The sequence below is a fragment of the Crotalus tigris genome, unplaced genomic scaffold (assembly GCF_016545835.1).
Source record: "Crotalus tigris isolate CLP2741 ecotype Arizona unplaced genomic scaffold, ASM1654583v1 scf7180000017658.5313226, whole genome shotgun sequence".
In the NCBI taxonomy this organism is placed as follows: Eukaryota; Metazoa; Chordata; class Lepidosauria; order Squamata; family Viperidae; genus Crotalus; species Crotalus tigris.
The window spans coordinates 4766816-4772815 of record NW_024096545.1 but is presented as its reverse complement, the minus strand read 5'-3'; positions in this window follow the sequence as shown (position 1 = coordinate 4772815).

The window sequence follows — 6000 nt, the reverse complement described above, 5'->3', positions numbered from 1 at the left end:
CTTCCTGTAAGCTGAACGCTGAATAAAAGAAACTGAGAACTCCAGCTGCTTCTCGTGTCTGTTTTCCCGCCATGGACTCAACAATAGTAAAGTGTGCAACTTATTTACATATAACTTTTTAAGAATGCAAAGACCAGCATTCAGTGTCGAAGCAGGTATCTGTAAAAAAACATATAAGAAAGACATTCCAACAACCCATATTACCAAGCAACTTGGATACAGAGATCCTGTGCCTTTGATACAGCCACCATAGATAGGAATTCTTGATTCTCTGTAAATTTCTCTACATCTCTTTTCAACTTTCTCAGTTCTCCATCCTCTATCCTTAATAAATTCCTAACATTCAGTACTTGTTTACCCCTTCATTCACTTACTTGCTCGCCTTTGGTAGTCCTCTTTTAACCAAATCTCTTTCCATTTTTGTTTGTTTAAATTTGTTTTCTTCTTTCCCTTCCTGCCATTTCTTGTTTTTGCTTTTTCCTGTATGTGCCTTCTTTTCTTGGCAGTCCCATGATCAGCATTCAATTCCACAAACTAGAAGGCTTCACTTTCTTTGCTTCTGTTAGTCCATAAAACACAGAGTAAAATCACTGGTGAAATATAAATAATGAATCTTCATAACCTGGCTCAAGTCACAAAGATGTATTCTCTGTGGCTTTGATGAGTTGTGAAAGAAATAGTCAATATGCTATGTGTAAGGATCTGATAGCATTTGCCAGTGAGACTGTGAATGTTAGTAATACATAATTTGTGAAATATGACATTACAACTTTAGAATGGTATTCTCTCTCTCTCTTTCTGCTTTAGACTTTTGGGAAAACTGCTGTCAATATCTTGAACCTTGTTCATCTGCTGGCTGCACCTCTTGACTTCTTCAGAACTTTTCTGATAAACCAAACCAGAACAGGCACAACCTTTTGCTTTGAATCAAAGCTTAGCTGACTTTATCAAGCCACCTTTGCCCTACTGTTGTTTAATTCCTCACCTCAGGAAGGCCTCTTGCCCGCAGCACTATCTTCTAAGGAAAGCCCACAAGATTTCATAATGCACTGAAAAAAGGTAAGAAAGAAAACATGCTTTTAAATTGATCGTCTCATCAACCAGAGTCTCTTAAGGAAGCCGGGTTCTTCTCCAAGGCTAGCTAAAATAAACATTCACTCCAAATTTAAGGCCTCCATGTAATTACACTCCATTTAAATTGAATTCATGGGATTTATTTCCTTGGATAGATTGTTCTTGTTCCTTCTTTCCCCAGAGCAATGTAAAAGAGATCAAATCAAACCAAACAACCCGTCGGATGTGCTCATCTGCAATAAAATGCAAGTTCTCTTTGGAACTACGTGTGTGAAACATTGCTTAGATGAAATTGAAGTAATCATCAACGTTTCTTTCTAAATCAAAGTTGTTTCCCAAGGAAGCTTGTTTATCATCATCATCATCATCATCTCATCATCCGATATTGCCCACTGTGATTCTTAGCACTAACATTTAAGTGGCAGACAGCATTTTTATAAAAGCTAGCAGACAAACCTTCCTTACTGTTTAAGGCTAACCATTGCCCTTAAGAAGAAATATTGCATATTATTTAACGTAAGCATTTTGTGCTCTGTCTGAAAATTACTCTGAGATGCTTCCTGGCTGAAAAACATTGTTGTGGCTACTCAGTGCATACGTGCCAAGTCTTTTGGTCAGTCTGCACATAACTTTCCATTTGCACATCTCTTGCAGCCAGCCAACTGCATTTAAGTATAATATGCCAGGCCTGGTGCCAGCAGAAAAATTATACTGGCATAAATTGCTTCAAAGACTGAGCCTTATAATGCATCACTAATGAGATAATGAGTGGTACTGCCTTGACAGTTTTAATGTAGGATACATTGAAAAAGGAGTGGGTAGATTCCCCTTTTTGCATTTTCCCAGTATCATAAGCAGGCAGGAAAAACAAACCAGCAATCAATATCCTTAACATGAGCCATGGTGGTGCAGTGGTTAGAATGCAGCATTGCAGACTAATCCTGCCGACCACCAGCAGTTCGATCCTCACCAGCTCAAGGTTGACTCAGCCTTTCATCCTTCCGAGGTCAGTGAAATGAGGACCCAGATTGTTGGGGGCAATATGCTGACTCTATATACTGCTTGGAGAGAGGGCTGTAAAGCACTATGAAGTGGCATATAAGTCTAAATGCTATTGCTATTAACCTGTGGTAGGGCATCCTTGGATGAATGGAGGTGAGTGCTTTAAATGGCAGATTTAGCCACTTGTCAAGTTGCAGCATTGCAAGTGTAGAAAAGATGCTATGGGAAACATTGAGGTTAATCCAACTTCATCCCTCACAGCCCTTCCATTCTTGTAACATGGCACTCAGACTAACAGATGTGAAGAAGGAATGTGGAGTATAATAAGAGGCAGCAAATGATACTTGCTAAGCTCTTTCCTTACCTAGCACTACAAGAAAGTGGTGATGTTTTCTAATAGAGCAACCTCCCATCCTGAAGTAACAAAACCAGTTTGAAGTAATAAAAATAGGTAAAAACCTTTACTGGCAGAGAAAAGCCTATAATGCAATCATCTGCAACCTGCTGCTGGCAGAAGCCATTTTTCTTTCCTCTTTTAAATTGACCTTATGGGCAGCATAGAAACAGGTCTAGTGCGCCTTGAAAAATGTGCTAAACCCATATACTTAAGTATATATGAAGCCAGTGTAAGATTGGACACATGTTTGGAAAGCTCTAAGGCATTGCATAAGCAATATCTCTGTCAATGCCAGATGTCCTCAGCCTGCAGCTAGGAAAGTTGGATGGCAATGTATGTATGTATGTAATTAGCAGCTGCTGATTATAGATTTTTTTTAATTTAGCATATAGCCGCCTATTTTATTTGCCGCAATCCTAGGTGGTTCAACAAAATCAGTAAGACAGCAATAAAATAAGCATATTACCCATTCAAAGGAGCATCACCCTTCCTATCATGGGGCCATGACATCCATCATCTACTCATGCTGGCTCATCCCCATCTTAGCCCAATGCTTGGGGGAAGAGCCAGATCTTCATAGCCTTCTGGAAAGGTAAAAGCAGTGGTGGATTCAGCCAGTTCGCACCACTTCGGCAGAACCAGTAACTAATTTTTTGTTGTCCAGGCCCAGAATGGACTACCGGAAGTGGCATCCACACATATTTGTTCACATATTTGAATCCCACCACTGGGTAAAAGGCTGCAGGTTGTCCAGATATCATGTGGGAGGCAGTTCCAAAGGACTAGGGCTGCTACAGAGAAGGCATTCCAATCCTGTCCCTCTCTGGTTTCCAGATGTGTTAATTCTTCTTTAGAGATCTGAATTCACATTAGGAGTAGCATTTTTCAAAATGTTGTTGTAACCTTTTATTACAAGTCAAACCTTAATTCCAGAAGTAGTAACTATAATCAGCATGGCCTTTTATCTCTTGATGTTGGGGGGGGGGGAGAGAGAGAGAAGTAGGAAGACAGAAGAGAAAGCATTCTAACGTGGTGCTTATTTTATTTAATTAGGTTTTTGGGGGAAGAGTGATTGGAGTCATAATATTCATTTAGTTTGGGAAGTGAGTGTAAGGAATAAAAACAAAGCAGTAGGTGAGGCACAAGAAAAGGTATTTTAATGTAAATAATTCAGTTGCAGGTACAGGGGGAAAAGAAATGGATTTTTTTATTTTATTTTTGAGGTGAAAGGAAGTAAAAATGTCAAGAGGCGAAGGAAGAGGAATGAACCAGCAGAAAGAGAGTAATACAATCCAGTTTTAACACTAGTGGTTGTTGTGTTTTGCTGTTTATGTCATGCAATGTACTTTATAAAACTTTAACCCACACTCCTGATAACTGTTAAGATAAACAATAGAAAAGAAAACTTAGCTGCACAATTTCAATTGAACAAATCCCTTATTAAAAATATATTATAATTGGTGCAGTTTTCAAAAGATTCACAAGTATGAATTGCATTTCCAAAGATTAGTTTTTTTGGCTGAAGCTGCATTAACAGGTCCAAGTAATATTGCAAGGTCAAATGTTGTTTTCCATATTTAATACCAGTTGGACATCTACAAAGGTTGACAATTTTCCATAAATGTAAAATAGATCTGGTTTTTCTAGGTCTTTTTTCCTCCCTTTCATCCAAAGAGAGACAGTCTGGTGTAGTGTTTAAGATGCTGGTCTAGAATCCAGGAGACCATAAATTCTAACCCTGTTTTAGACATAAAAGCTGGCTGGCTAACTTTGAGCTACTCTCTCAGCCCAACTCCCTTCACGGGGTTATTGTTGTGGGGAAACCTAGGAGGAAGAAGAATATTATGTATGTTTATTTGTTGCCTTGAGTTGTTTATAAAGTAATAAAGGCAGGATAAATGTCAAATAAATAATTAAATAAATAAATAGTCTATAAGGCAGGGGTCTTCAAATTTGGCCCTTTTATGACTTGTGGACTTCAACTCCCAGAATTCCTCAGCCACAAGTCATAAAAGGGCCAAGTTTGAAGACCCCTACTATAAGGGTTTCCAGTTAACCATAAATATAGATATTATCGTTTCTCTGATCAAAGAAGTTAATTTAGCCATTTTTGCCAGCTCCATCATCTTCACCAGCCATTTCTCCATTGTGCTATTGTTGAACATATAATGTAATAGTCTTGCTGCAATTGTCATTTAAAAACAGACTTCTATGATATTTTGCTAGTTGTCTATCCATTAGTTCCAAAATAAAAGTCTGGTTTCAGTTGTATTTTAATCTTTAAAATGTTCTGTCTTAATGTATGTATTTGTATTCAAAATTAATTGGCTTTTTTTTACTTGTCCACCAAACTTTTTCATTATTTATTTTTAATTGTTTTAATCAGTAACAAAAAGTCCCTTGACAAAAAAGTGAAAGAAATGTGACAAAAAAAAAACACATAGTATGATAAATAATTTTAACAGTAAACAGTTATAGTTCTCTATATACTTATTTAATGCAAATATTATTCAAGTACAATATGTTTCTAATGCAATTACGTAACTATCATATTTTTAACCTACTTTATTTGGTATAAACAAGTCCCATATTTCATTATGCTTGTCCATACAAAATCTATGTCTTTAGGCAAGCCACTCATGGATGGCAAGTACAATCAGGTCCTTAATCCATTGAGTGAATGGTGCCATATATATTTTATCTTTCCAATGCAGCAGTATCAGTCTTTTGGCCATAGTGAAGGCATGGAGAATCCATTTATATTGTGCAGTTGTCAAGTATCAGGCATGTAGTTCAAGAAAATATCATGCTCTGATCATAATCATATTTATATGATTTACTTATTTCTCTAACTAAGTATAGGACATTGTAAAAATATGTGTTTAAAGAAGCATTATCCTTATTACATTTCCAATAATATGATTTTTAACAGTCCTTTTCTATGCAAGCATAGTGGAATCCAATAAATTCTAAATATTATTATTTTTGTTTTGTAAGTCATAGTTTAAGGTCCATTGACCCTCTTGCCATAAATGTTAAAATAGTCTCCCATTGTTTAGACAATATAGGAACCTCTAATTCTTTATTCCACTCATTTCCTAGCATCTGCAGATCAAACTGATTTATTGATAACAAATACTTATAAAAATTAATAGTAGTTTTTTTTTTAACTTTAAAAATTTAACAAGTTATTCTGGTACCTCAAATATTTCAGAAGCCTAAAAATGCTATTGGTCTAAACAATGTTATTAACAAATATTGTGGCTGTAAACAAAGCATATATTTAAAAATTATCTTCATCATTTATCAGTTGATTCAAGTCAATATCCCCACTTCCACCCAATTTTTCCATATCATCATCTTTTTTTCCAGTTTATAAAGTTGGGTTTCTCCATGAAGTCAGCTTGGCATAGGAAAAGATCTGAATCTTTTTTTATTAGACATTCCATTCCATAACTCTCTAAATATTTACTTACTTATTAAATTTATTGACTGCTCATCTTACCACAAGGTAACTCTGGGTGGCT